The 14,854-nt window shown below is 42.0% G+C and overlaps 1 protein-coding gene across 1 annotated transcript in view; it reads right to left on the bottom strand.

The window, feature by feature from the left end:
• The window catches only part of PHEX (phosphate regulating endopeptidase X-linked), a 220,773-nt gene that overhangs the window by 184,468 nt on the left and 21,451 nt on the right, over nucleotides 1–14,854 (bottom strand). The window lies entirely within an intron of this gene.

Genomic DNA, 14,854 nt, shown 5'->3' with positions numbered 1-14,854 from the left:
CAAAGTTTTAGGCCTATGAGCAAATACCTACCAAGAACCTCAGTGCTGAGCTGATGCCGTTTGAATGAGATGGCTCAAGAGCACTGGAACTCTGTCAAAACATGCTCCTTTGTGTTCTTTCTCCCAACCCTGCAATCCGTCTATGTGTCTAGCTACTTGCTAAGAGAGCAAAGCTGTCTGCCTGATTTGCTTAAAAGCAAACAGTAACTGCATTCTCAATCTTCATGTTACATGCCATCCATGTGAATTCTCAATCTCATGATTGATTATGCCAACATTTCTCCCTTAGAAATCAGGGGGAGTATCCTCTTAATTCTAGTTAAAGAAAAAATAGGAAAAGTCAAAACTTTGAAAGGTCAAATCCACACTTAAGGAAAGGTATGCCCTTCCACACCTAGGTAACAACCAGAATGCTCTTTAGAAATGTATGTATTTTTAAACCTATCATATCATGGCCTGGTTTCCCATCTGGTGGTACTTAAAAACCACCTTAGGATGGTCCATAGTTGAATGTCGCCTCTAATCTTACTATTTTTAGTCCCTGTTGATTTTCCAGGCTACAGACTTCAATTTGGCTTCCAGGCTCCTCAGTTTATTGACCGTACTGAGAAATTTCATTTTTCTAACCCACACTGCATGGGCATTCAGCTCTTATGCAGGTGGACCTGGAGAGTCTAAATCGACTTGCAAAGCCCATTGTTACTCTCGTTAAAAAATAAAATTCAAGTTGACGAAGTCATGGTCTGTGGATCCCATAACCCTCATGTTTGCACACGAGCAGTGCGACACTCTACCTGGCAGTTCCTCCGCCCACAGCCAGTCAAGCATGGGATTACCTGAGTCTTTCTGACACACTGAAAAGACAGTAAGAACTGATATTTCTCATTCTTCGGGGAAACTCCCATCTAAACATAGGGAGAGAAGCTGTCAGAATCCTTTTCTCCGTTCATTTTTTATGATCATCTTATAAATTATAATTGTTGGCTGGTGTCAGCTTAAGAAGAAGAGGCAGGGATTACTTGAGGGGCACTAAAACCCTCTAAACTCATCCATCTAAATCAGGGCTTACCAAACAACATAAAAATACTCCCCATTTAATACAAAAGACCTCTTTGCCCATAATGAAATCAATTCAGACATTACAAAAGTCTAATAGAAGGTAACTCTTTTATTATGTTCACTTGTAAGTGAATTTACGAGGAGTACACTTAGCAGGGTTGTACTTCAAGATAATTTAAAATAAATTTTAACATTACTCTTTGACAGCACAGAATTACAATGTATCTGCCAATATGATATTTTAACTCATAAAAATAGCTTTCCTATTTACATCAATTGTACCTTAGCAGATAATTCAATGTAAGGCCTGTGTGAATTTAAAGTCACTAAAATCCATCTTCAGTTTTTTTTCCCATAGTAAAAACCCTAATTATATATTTTGTCCTACCTATTTCTACCATCTTAACATTAGAAAGAAAAGGCCATGTATGGTTATATAACCCCTCCAGGGGTCCTTCCCGAGCAGTCCTGAGACATCCAAGGACGCAGTGGTGACAGCATTCATTTATTAAGCACCAGCTCTGTGCTAGGTGTATTGTATACAACCTCAATTAATCTCCCACCAACCCTCAGAAGCATGTATCACTGATCCCATTCTGCTTGTAACAAGACCCTAAGAACCTGTCCAAGGAAACTCAGGCAGGAAAGGTTAGAGCTTTGATCTGGGCTTAGGTCTCTAACTCCTGCTCACTCAACCATCAGGTGCCCAGTAAAACTCCACACGTTGCTTTTCTGTGTGAGAACAAGGCCTCCAAGCGTGTAATCCAGAGGCAGCAATGCCCTCATAGAATGAACAGATCTCTTGACCTTGACCGGAAGAAAGGCCTTCCCTGGTTACATCGAGACATGTTTTTGCAGTGGTGGACTGACTGTGGGCTGAGCCATCTACCCACTTTGCCCTGTGACCACATCTGTGAGCAAGGAGACGCACTCCTGAGGTACCTACCCAGGGGTGGGAGGCCTGGTGAGGTTAGGGCAGGACAAAATTAGCTGGTCCCTAAGGTGTGACTTCATATTATGCCCTAGTCTAAACCAGTAGTGTCCAAACTTGAACCTGCATCAGAATCACTGGAAGGGCTTATTAAAACACCAAGTGCTGGGTCTTCCTCCAGACTAATATAGCCTAGGTCTGGGGTATGGCCCAAAAATTTGCATTTCTAACAAATTTTCAGGTTATGCCCATGTTACAGGTTGAGGGAACACACTTTAAAAAGCAATAGCGCTTACCAGCCCTCCTTTACTTACCCCAACTTTACTGAGGTATAGTTGACAATTATCACCAGTCCTTCTTAATGTCTGTGATCCCAGAAAACATCACCAGCCCACAGGCCCTCCTCCTCCATTCCCATCCCACCCAAAGTCACTGCTGATTCCCTCACTCCACAACTCTATCTTAATTAAGCGTCAACATTCTTCAAGGACAGTACTACTCTGTTTTGTTCCAGAGACACTCTCCTCATATTGGCCCATTTAGGTCCAACTTAGTTTCTCAGTTCTGCAAAGTCCAGCTTTAAAGGTTCCTTTCTAAAAGGTGAAATGCAACAGGGGTTTGAGGTGAGGGTTGATTCACTGGTTCAAGAGAAAAAAAAAAAAAACTACACGATGCCAGGAAAACTTCCAAAGTGAAAAAAATACAGGGCATCTATTTTTAACTCTCACTTATACCACACCCTACGGCAAAAAAGAGTGGGATAAATACCGCGTCCCTTAAATCCCGAAAAATCTGAGCCCCAGACTTCACAACTCCTCCCTCATCTGTGAAAGTGGCATCAAAAACACTGTAAATATAGCTTTCAAAAGCCACTTCCCAACCAAGCCCTGTCTTCACTCCCACCTTCCATGAGGAGGTAAGAGTAGCAGAGGCTCTATTCCTGGCCATTCAAACTACAGTGTGTGGTCAAGAAAAACCATCCTCCTTAGATGGCATTTCTAACAGTGAGGGATTAGGAACCAGGCTCTCTTCCCCGCTCTGTCCCAAAGAAGGGAAGCAACAACACCTTGGGCACAAGACAAAGGGGCACAAGGGCTGGCAGGAAGACAGAAAACTTCCACGCCCACCAGCTGCTACCGCGTGGCTTCTGCAGCAGATTCTGCCGGGGGGCTGGAGGTGCTTGGCAAAGTACGTTTCCAAGTTCAAAGAAACCAGGGGCTACAGAGAAGAGACAAGGACCCTTCACGCTGACCTGAGGAGAACACAGAGAAAATAATCCCCAATGATGCTTGGAGTTTTCTGTAACAAGGAAGACATCTCTACCTTCACCTGGATCCCAAGCTAGACAAGAGGACAGCATGATGGGGCCTTCTGAACTGGTCTCCATATATCCACTGCTTCCTCCAGTATCATTCTCCACATGCAGCCAGTGTGCTCTGGCAAAACCCATCGCACCCCTCAACATGACATTTACAAATGGCTCCCCGGGCCCGACGACAGAGGGGAAAATCTTTACACAGGCTAAGAGGCCCACATGCTCTGGCCCCTCCTTTCTCTCCAGTCCTGTCTTTTGTCCCTTTTTCCCTTCCAGCTCTGAGCTCCAATCACACTGGGCTTCTTGGGTTTCCTCAAAGGCACCAGCTGGACAAAGCCTCTGCTCATGCAGCTCTTTCCGCCTGGGTTAAAATTGGAGACATTTGAAATGTTAGACCCATAATCTGTGGGGGACAAATTATATGGCTGGATTGGTTTGGGCAAGTCACATAATTTCCCTGACCTTCGCTTCCTCGGATGTAGGGCAAAGACAGAAATAAACAATGATGGCTAACAGCACCAAATTAGAGTGAGGAACCAAAGAGAAAACAAATGATAGGCTAACAGAATAAAATTAGTAACAAGAACAGTTTGGGCCTTGGGGAAGTGAACTTACGAATTCAGAATAGACAGCAGGTAGAAGTGGTTCCATTTGGAACTTCATCTAAGTGACCACCATAGGAAGCAAACTTGAGAGCATACTGGCACACATCCGTGTGGGTTTCTCTCAGAAATATCAGTGCCCACACCCATCTAAACTACTGATGAAAATCAAATCCCCTTCTAGTTTTCTAAATTAAAAGGTCCATACATGTTTTAAAAATACCTCTCACTGTATAAATATGAACACCAGTAAGCCTTTCCAAACAAACATTTCTTATTTGTGACAAGCTATTCTCCAACCAGCATATAATTAATTTTCCTGTTATGGGTAGTGCCTTTTTACATGGAATGTTCCCTTGACACTTTAAAGCAAATAGTCCATCATTACTAATTCATTAAGCATTCACAGAGATGCTATTAATCACAATGAACTAATGTGGTATTAATGGTTAGGTTATTAATCTACAATTACATGCAGATTTCCTAATAAATTCAAGTTGCCCAAGTTTTTTGAGAAGGAAGGCAAGGGAAAACAAAATGAACATATCTTTCAGAAAACAAACTAAGGGAAAGAAATTGCTCTCCTTGAATCATAAAACAGTACATACAAACACCCTGTATGTACAACAAATCTTTGTATTTACCCAACATAATGACATTTGTACTATATAGGTTTTCATCAAAATGATAGTATGAATGGAGGAAAAACAAAACCACCCATGCACTCTGGAGATGTACTGAATTTCTTCAGTCGCGTGCTGTGTCCTTAGACACAGTAAAGCCTGGCTACTCAACACGTGGTCCCTAGACCCGCAGTGTGGCCAACACCTGAGAACTTCTCAGAAATGCAAACTCTTGGGTCCCTTCTCAGACCTACGAAATCAGAATCTTCACTTTTTAAAAAAAATTCCCAGGTGATTTATGTACACATTAAAGGCTGGGAAGAATAGTGTTAAAGTCCAGCTTTGTAGCTGCACACGATAGGGGAAGAAGGAAGTGGTGTACATGAAGACCGAGGAGTGCAGACGAGGGAAAAGCATGCCAATGTCACTGAGTATTGTTAATTGTTTTTAAACCTTTTTTAGTGTTTATTTTTGAGAGAGACAGAAGGAGAGAGCGAGAGACAGAGAGAGACAGAGAGAGCATGGGGGAGAGGCAGAGAGGGAGGTAAATAGAATCGGAAGCAGACTCCAGGCTCTGAGCTGTCAGCACAGAGCCCGATGCGGGGCCCCAACCCCACAGACCACGAGATCATGACCTGAGCCGAAGTCAGGCACCTGACTGACTGAGCTACCCAGATGCTCCTCACTGAATATTGTTGAAAGTACATAAACAAGGTGGATGTGACAAGCAGTTGGGGAGCCTGGATTATCGGAAATATAATTTATATGCCATATTTCACCAGTTCTCAGAAGCACACTTTTTTCACATCTTAACATGTCTGAAATGGGAATCCATCTTACAACTGTCAGCTAAGCACAGTCATGATGTAGTTGCCATCGCCCGGCCGTGTGGGAACTTGATCTCGGAGCTCTTAGGGTAGGTATCTCAAACGAATTGGTTGCATGGCCGGTAAACTGCCACTTAAAAAGCCTTCAGAAAGATTTCCATATGATTCGGGCATGAAATAAAAACTGACTGCGTATCCCAATAGGCAATCTTGGAGGAAAACAGCTGAGACAATTGGGGAGCACTTTTTTCAGAAATGCTGAATCACTGCTGCTATTAATGGAAAGAAGACAATGTTTTGTGAGAAAACAAAGCACTGAGGACTTGAAATCAAAAGGACTGTGAAGAAGTTTTAGCACTACTCTAACCAGTCTCTTCTGCCTGCATTTTTCTTTTTAATTAACGCAAAAGAGTAATATGATAAAAATTAATGTCTAAAAGAACTCTTTCAAGCAAGTAAAAATTTCAGGTGAAAAGGAGGCATTGTGTGATGGCTTAGTCTTTGTTGGCATGAAGCAATGATGCATCTTACAATTGAAAGTATTTTTATTTACTGAAATATGATATTAATTTAGTTAAGGCTATGTAAGCCCCAGCAGTGTTTGTGTGCTGTCTTGCTAAATTTTAAGTCAAATAAATGTAAGAAAATTGCATATAACTATAGCATTACCACTACAGAATACCCAGAATTTTTTTTTCTATTTAAACACTTATTTATTTTTGGGAGAGAGCGAGAAGCAGGGAGGGGCAGAAAGAGAGGGGAGACAGAGGCTCCCCTCTGTCAGCACAGAGCCTGATGTGGGGCTCGAACTCATGAACAATGAGATCATGACTTGAGCCAAAATCAGGAGCCAGATGCTTAACTGAATGAGCCACCCCGGTGCCCCAGACCCAGCATTTTTCATCATGAAAAAGAATAAAGATGTCCAGAAATTTAGGATTGTGTGGATTTAAATAAAAAAGGGCAATATAAGAAATTTTTCCAAAAGACTCCAAAAGCATTTGAAGGACAAGTGAAGCCCTGAGCGAGTTGAGGCATTTTAATTCCTCAGTATTGGGTGTCACACGCACATCTCGGGTTTGGCTGAGCGCGCAGGCAGACACGAGGCCTCTGGCAAGAGCAGTTCCATACACGTCCTGCCACACCGTGGGCCGTGCAGCCTTCAGACCTCAGCAGGAGCCATAATTGCCTGCTTTCCTCACCCAGCACTTCCCACAGGTTCCCCACCAGACATTTTTCATTCTGGCAATGACCTGCAGCTTGCAAACCCTAACTTCCTCTGCTCCACAGTTCAGAGGTTCCAGGCCGACACCAACATGTCTGACTTCAATTAAAATAAAGGAACTTTATGTCTTAATTTATTTGCACTGGTGTGTACCCAGACCAGTGACTACATCAAGGGAAAAAAGAAATCCCTTTTCTTTTCTCACATTATCCTGGGACTTGGCCAAAAGGTTGGGAAATGTAAATTGAGAGAAATTAATAAATTAGGGCATTGCCTGGCATTCTTTAATGTCACCTAGCAAAGCATGCTGCCAGAGCAGTAGTTTTGAATGGGTCTCAGTTCAGAAAACTCACAGAACTTTCTCCAATGGACAGTGCCTACAGTTCTCGACTCAGTTGGTCTGGTTATCACCCTTGAGAAGGTTCTCAAACTTGGCTCCATAATAAAATCACCTGGTGGAAGGGAGTAGTTAAAAATCCAGAAGGCCAGGGGCACCTGAGTGGCTCAGCCGATTGAGCGACTGACTCTTGATTTCAGCTCAGGTCATAATCTCACAGTTCATGAGTTCAAACCCCCATGTCGGGCTCTGTGCTGACAGCAAGGAGCCTGCTGTGGAGTCTCTCTCTCCCTCTCTCTTAAAATAAACAAACAAACTTAAAAAATCCAGAAGGCCAGGCTATACCCCAGACCAATTACATCAAAACCCCTAAGGATGGGACCCAGGGATCTGTTTTTAGGCCCCCTTGTGATCTTGGTGTGCAGCAATCAGTGAGAAGCACTTCTCTAAAGCAGCACTATCCACTACAGAAGCTGGTATTAAGCACTTGAAATGTGGCTGGTCTATGTGGAGATGTGTTTCAAGTATAGGAAGCATACCAAATTCCAAAGACTTAGGAACAAAAGAATGTCACATGACTTGTGAATAATTCTTTGGTTATGTGGGTTTAGATAGAATCATGTAATTTCACCTGTTTCCTTTTTCCTTTTTAAGGCAGCTGTTTAAAAATGTAAAATTGGGGCTGGGGGGCACCTGGGTGGTTCAGTCGGTTAAGCATCCAACTTCGGCTCAGGTCATGATCTCACGGTTTGTGGGTTCGAACCGCGCGTCAGGCTCTGTGCTGACAGCTCAGAGTCTAAAACCTGCTTCAGATTCTGTGTCTCATTCCCTCTGCCCCTCCCCACTCTGTCTCTGTCTCTCTCTCAAAAATAAACATTTTTAAAAAATGTAAATTCGGGGCACCTGGGTGACTCAGTTGGTTAAGCGCCTAACTCTTTATGTGGGCTCAGGTCATGATCTCATGGTTCATGAGATCAAACCCCGCATCGGGCTCTGCTTTGACCGTGTGGAGCCTGCTTGGGATGCTCTCTCTCCTCTCTCTCTGCCCCTCCCCTGCTTGCTCTCTCTCTTTCAAAAATAAATAACATTTAAAAATGTAAAATTACATGTGACTTGGATTTGTGATTCACATTACATTTCTTTTGGACAGTATTGACTTTATAGGTCACCAGCTATATATATATAACCTCTCCAAGCCTCAGCTTTCACAACTGTAAGATGGGACAATACCACCTTCTTAGTTTTCAAGCTGTTTATCAGGCACTAAGAGTCAAACCATCTGAATTCTAATCCCAGCTCCACTGCTTATCAGCTATGTGATCTTGGGCTGGTTAATGGTACTGCTCAGTGCCTTTGTTTCCTCTTTTGCAAAACGCAGGTAAATCTCTCAGCTTACAGACCTGGTGGCAGTTCAGTTTAGAGAGTTCAACTAAGGGTATTATTAAACAAAGTCATCTCTATAAAGTGCCTAGCCTACTAGGCCCTTCTCAGTGTGAGATTCCTATGAATTTTTTTTTGAATGGTTAAAGGCTCACTTTATAGCCATGCGTAGAAATTGTGCCCATTAGTAGTATACTAGGAGAGAAATGGGGATTTTGCCACATCTTAAAGATGCTCAACCCATCCACACCATCAAGCTGCATTTGAAATATTCTCAGAATTGAAGGTGAGAGTACAGCTAAAGCCATCTCATCAGGGAGACTGGAAATGAGAGGCTGAAATTTTCCACTCAGTATGGCCATGTATTTTTGTATGCAAGCAACTTTTTAATTTTTCTGGTGCCTAAGTTTTGCCACTGACCAATTAGGAGTCTAGTAAAGGTATGTGACCCATTTCTTTAACACATGGGTTTCAAGGCCCAGACTGAGTCATCTGCTTCTGCTGTGAAATCTGGATGACCCCTGGAAGTTCCTACACAATCCCATATTCTCAGCTCCATTCCCATTCCAGCTTGTGGCAACCAACAGCAAGCACACGTGGGAACTTGGAGAAGCTTCAGGAATCATTACCACCACAGCTCACGTGGGTATACCTAGGAACTGTTACCACCAAAACAGCTAGGATTTTTCTTCCCTTTCCAAACAGTCAGCGTCTTTCAGGAAGTAGCTTTTCAAAAATATGCAACCCTTCTGAACAACTGCCAAACAAAATACACTTACACCAACCATGCAAAACAGGGCCTGGGTGTGGGCAAGCTGAGAAGTGTCACTGTAGGTGTACAGAGGCCTTTCTCAGGATGCACATATCCTGTGTCATCAGTCAGGCCAAAGAACTTATACTTAGTCCAAAGAACCTAAATTTAGTCGACAATCTCCTCAAGTAAAATGTCTCTTTCTTCCTACAACATTCAAGCTAACTAGCAGGAAACTTCATAATGTGTAAATTCATATTTACACAACACAAATGCCCCTCATCTGCTTCCCCACTACTTTTTCCAGTCGGTATTTGCAGGCACAGCATTTCCAAGCTGTAGCTCCACTTCTCATGAACCTTAGCATTTCCTGCTGCAAGTCAAAAATCTCACAAATGAATTTCTTTTTTTTTTTTTAATTTTTTTTTCAACGTTTATTTATTTTTGGGACAGAGAGAGACAGAGCATGAACGGGGGAGGGGCAGAGAGAGAGGGAGACACAGAATCGGAAACAGGCTCCAGGCTCTGAGCCATCAGCCCAGAGCCTGACGCGGGGCTCGAACTCACGGACCGCGAGAGCTTGACCTGGCTGAAGTCGGACGCTTAACCGACTGCGCCACCCAGGCGCCCCTCACAAATGAATTTCAACATGTTCATCGGCCCATCTCATTCCTGTCACCTCTCCCCAAGACATGTTCGTGCCTTCCTCCCAACCAAGCCCAGTTACATGGATCCTGTCTTTTCCTAGGAACTTCATTCACAGCACCTCCCAATCTCAAGTTCCCCTCTACATCTACCTTTCCCAGTTCGACCAAGAGTAAGCGTCTTCAAGATCAGCTAACAAGCAAGGTCTTTCAAACCATACATATTGTGTACTTGGAATGAAGATTCTACTTTGTGTATTACTGTCTTCAATCATTTGCATTGCTTGTAAGTATTTTTAACTACACCACACCAAAAGCTGTACCATCTCTAGCTGGGTGCCAACCTTTAACTCTCCACTTTTGTAATAGGCACATGACAGCTCTTAATAATCTCATCTATAAAATATTTATTCCATGGCATAGGTAACTGCATAAAGCCCAAATTGTAATCAGCTCAAGGTATGGCATTGACACAAATCTCTGGTTTCATCTAATATCCTTATAAACATATGAACTGTTGGTAATGTGCTCATTACCTGGGGATTCAAGACAGTAGACTGTTCAGAGATTTGGGTATGAATGGACCTGTGGGGTTACATTAATAGCCAACTCTGCTTTAAACACCTAGAATTAGGATGCATCAAAAGGCTGAAGTTCAGTGAAACTCTACTTTCTCGAGGCCTGCCCAGCAACGTTTACCCAGACAGGGGTTCTTAATCATTTTTGTGCCATACATCTCCTGGGCAGACTCTTAAAACCTAAAGACCATTCACAAAATAATGTTTCTGAGTGCATAAGAAACACAGGTTTCCAACAGAAACCAGTTATTCTGCAACACGGTTAACAAAACATTTGATTTACTGTTTGACATCATAATATATGTGCTACTTCATTAACTCATTTAATAGTAAGATCTAGCATTGGGTCTAAGAACCACTATGACTGTGAAGTGGTGATGTATGTCGATAATATTCCAAGATACTTGCAACATCTATATTAATACAGAAAAATAAAGATTTCCATTGGGAACAGTATCACACCCAATAACACACAGTTCATAATTAAAGAAAATGCTGAAGTTCCATTAGAGGTTAGTGAAAATAAAGCTGCATTTGTTTCCCCTTCAAGTCCTTGGAAATCTTTTGACAGCCTTCTGTCACAAAGAATCCCCTAGGGAGAAGGCACCTTGGTGGCTCAGTCAGTTAAGCCTCTGACTTCCCAGCTCAGGTCACCATCTTGGAGTCTGTGGGTTCGACCACTGTGTCACGCTCTGTGCAGACAGCTCAGAGCTTGGAGTCTGCTTCAGATTCTGTGTCTCCCTCTCTCTCTCTGCCCCTCTCACACTCAGTCTCTTTCTCTCTCTCAAAAATAAGCATACATTAAAAAAAAAAAGAATCCCCTAAGGAGGGGGGGAAGAAAAAAGAAAGGCAAAGTGGTGTAAACGACAAAAAGTGGCATATGAAGAGGATCTAGAACAGCCTAACATGACACTTTTCCTCATTTTCGCCCCTTTTCTCTTTCTTTTCCTGCAAGTGGGATTTACAGCTCCCATTTCCCCAATCAATGTGTTGACGAACCAAATAGATTATCGAGACCTTCCAGGTCTGAGGTCATGACCAAGGTGTGGCAATAAAAGCTGGGAACACACACAAATGTCCTAACCTATTGTTTCCACCTCCAGGCTTGCTTCTTTTAAGATCAACTGTGTTATTTACGGGCATGTTGAGACTTCCAGAAAAAATTACATCACACTATTTTACTTTAATGATGCTGGTAAAGTTTTCTTATGAAATTTATAATTTTTATTGGCTAGGAATCTAACATTTCTCAAGCACCTACTAAGTGCCAAGTGCTTTCAAAATGGTAATTTAATGCTCATGAAATTAACAACAGCAGATGTTATTTATTGAACTCTGTGTGGAAGACTGTTGATGCACTTCATTGAATTAATCCAACAGGATCACCAGATAAGAAACTAAGCCTCAGAGGAATGTGGTTTGCCAGCAGTCAGGGAGCCAGGAAGTGGCAGAATCCCAAATGCTTTCCAGAGCCCAACCGTAAATGACATCCCGGGAGTTTTCCTTTTCTTTACTGTAACTTACACAGAATCACACTACCAGGGAGTCTGGGAGCCTCAGGAAGGTCTCTAGCCTGTCTCAGGGTCCATTCCTCTGTCCTGCCTTCCTGATGCCTCGAACACGAATGAAGAGCAACTGACAATTACCCTTCCCCTCCACCAGGGGCAAGTTCTGTTTGGATCTCATGCCAGATCTTGTGGAACAACATGCCGCGCCTCAGGCACAGATGGAGGGGAAGAAACAAAAGAAAGCCACCCCTCTCCACTGAGTCAGCCAGCCACTCACAGAGGGCACAGTCTTTCTCTCCACTCTTTAACAAGTATTAGTGAAGACCAACTACATGCCAGGCACTGTGCTGGGTCACAGTGAAGCCCAAAATGGCACCCTAGTTAAGAAAAACAAGCAAACAAGTACACAAAGAAGGTAATTCAAATGGTTCTTAGTACCACAAAGAACACTAATAGGGTAACAGGATAGAAAGGGACTGGAGATGAGAGTAGAGAACTATTTTTAGTAAAGGTGTTCTCTGACCTTTCTCTACTGCTTAACTCTACCACTGACAGAAACTGGAATTCATTCCCAGATAGCTCACCTTTCTAATAGCCTATTCAGGGTTCTAGAACAGGACTGATAGAAACATTATCTGAGCCAGGTGCCTGACTGGCTCAGTGGGTTGAGTGTCTGACTCCTGATTTTGGCTCAGGTCATGATTCCAGGGTTGTGGGATCAATCCCTGTGTCAAGCTCTGGGCTGAGCATGGAGCCAGCTTGGGATTCTCTCTCTCTCTCTCTCTCTCTCTCTCTCTCTCTCTCTCCCTCTGCCTCTCTCTCGCTTGCACATGCTCTCTGAAATCAAAAAATAAAGAAACATTATCTGAGCCATATATATCACTGTTAATTTCCTTGTACATTTAAAAATAAGAAAAATGAAACAAGTGAGGTCATTTAACAATATGTTTTAACCAAACAGATCTTAAAATACTATCATTTCAATATGTAATTGAGGAAATAAATCATCAATTTCTTGGTGAGATATTTTACATGTTTCTTAAATGAAGTCTTTGAAATTTGGTGTGTATTTTATATTTATACCACATCTCAATTCCAGTTAGCCATACTTCAAGTACTCAAAAGCCACATGTGGCTAGTGGCTACCGTATTGAACAGTGCAGCTCTAGACTCTTGATTACAGTACCTGTTGAAACATTTTGTGATGTGTAGATTTTTAACTTCCATAAGGGTAGTCTTGGGGACCTTATTAATCTCTGCACTTCTGTATCCTCCTATGTCTAACACAATGGCTCTTGTTGGATAGGAATGAGGAAGTATAAATTCTCATTGCTACTGGCAAGGATCTTATGAGCAAACAGACTTACAATCACGAGACGGGGTGCCTAGATGGCTCAGTTGACTGAGCATTTGAGTCTTGATTTTGGCTCAGGTCATGATCCCAGGGTCATGGGATCAAGAACTGCATTGGGCTCCATGCTGAGCCTGGAGCCTACTTACAATTATCTCTTTCTCACTCTGCCCCTCTCCCCTGCTCAAACTTTCTAAAATTTAAAAAAAAATTAAATTAAAAAAAGAAAGAATCATGAGACGGTGAAAATAAAAGTAGAGAGAAATAAAGAAACATGACCCTTAATGTCATGGTTCAGCTGCTGGATCAACCCTTACCTGAAATCCACATTATCACCAGACATTTTGGTTACATGAACCAGAAAATTTCTCTTTTTTTAAGCCAGTTGGAGTTGGGGGTTCTATTACTTGTGACTGAAGGCAAGTGGTGCCCAAAAAAAGTAAATGCCTAATCAATAGTCTTACGTTCACAGATTCATTAATACAGTCAAAATGTTGTGCATTTCAATACATTTGAAACGAGTGTATTTCCCTCAAATTAAAGAGCATAAAACTCAGGATGAATGTAATGAACCCAACTTATTTGTAATATTAATCACTATGACAGAAGAGCTACCTGAAGGCCAAAAGGGAAAAGATGAGATCTTAAAAATGAGTGCTTGGAGCAGAAAAGAGTCAAAAAGACAAGGACATGCACTGGGGGTAGAAAATGACACACAAGAAGAAAGCCTAAAATGCTGTCAGAACTACTGGAACACATGCTTTTACACTTGATGGCCATTCTCATGGCCTCTGCACTTCCTTCAGCTATTTAGGAAAACATATTCTAGAGTTACATACACATTTTTCAGAGAGGCTTCAGGAAGAAATGCATTTGTATATTCAAAGTGAATGTTTACTAGCAGGAAATTGCTGAACTTTTTAAATTTGACAATTTCTTTCTCCTTCCCCATGCTATACACACCCAAGTTCAAATGGTGTACTGAGATTAGGAAAAATGCTTTACTTTTCAAGTAAAGTCATTTCATTTCACATTCTGAATGTCTTCTGTACAGGCCCAAATCTTCATACAGCACCCCTCTGTGTATGCAGGATTTATGATGACATAGGTATAATCTGGCAATTTGCTAATTCCTGTGTGGCTACATAAAAAAGAGCCACCATGGTCACAAAAATAGGAATCTTCTCTGAGTGGGCACCCCCCACCCTAAATCCCATCTATAGAGCAGGTTCACTGAGATTTACTGGGGCTGAGTTTCACTGGGAATAAGCAGCCCAGAAAAAGGGCTGGTTGCTTCCTAGCACTTCCCCACCGTATCCCCATGTTTTTTTCTAGTCTGACATCATGTGTTTCAAAGAACTTAATGTCAAAGCTCAGTTTGATACATCATATTATGTTCATGGTGGGAGGAAAATGGCACAATTCATTGTCTTCAATCGTCTGAGCTTCTTAACTATCAAATGACTTTACAGGTGCTCAAGTTTTCAGCTTTCTATTATCTTTTGAAGATGATTTGGCTAGGATCATTACAGCAAAAACATGATTGGGGGGTATTTAATTATGAGAACCACTTGAATCTCAGGCAGCAGATATTTACAAATAAATAACCCATCTATGAATCACAATCATCTTTCTCTGCTCATTAATGCATAGACCCTACTTCATCTTATTGTTCTGATGCTGTCTTGCTGGAACATAATAATATACTGCATTTCTTTACAAA

This window comes from Lynx rufus, unplaced genomic scaffold (genome assembly GCF_022079265.1).
Source record: "Lynx rufus isolate CCGP_SWC_20201006 ecotype Redwood Valley unplaced genomic scaffold, mLynRuf1.p SCAF_14, whole genome shotgun sequence".
NCBI lineage: Eukaryota > Metazoa > Chordata > Mammalia > Carnivora > Felidae > Lynx > Lynx rufus.
This window is presented reverse-complemented; position numbering and strand designations above follow the sequence as displayed.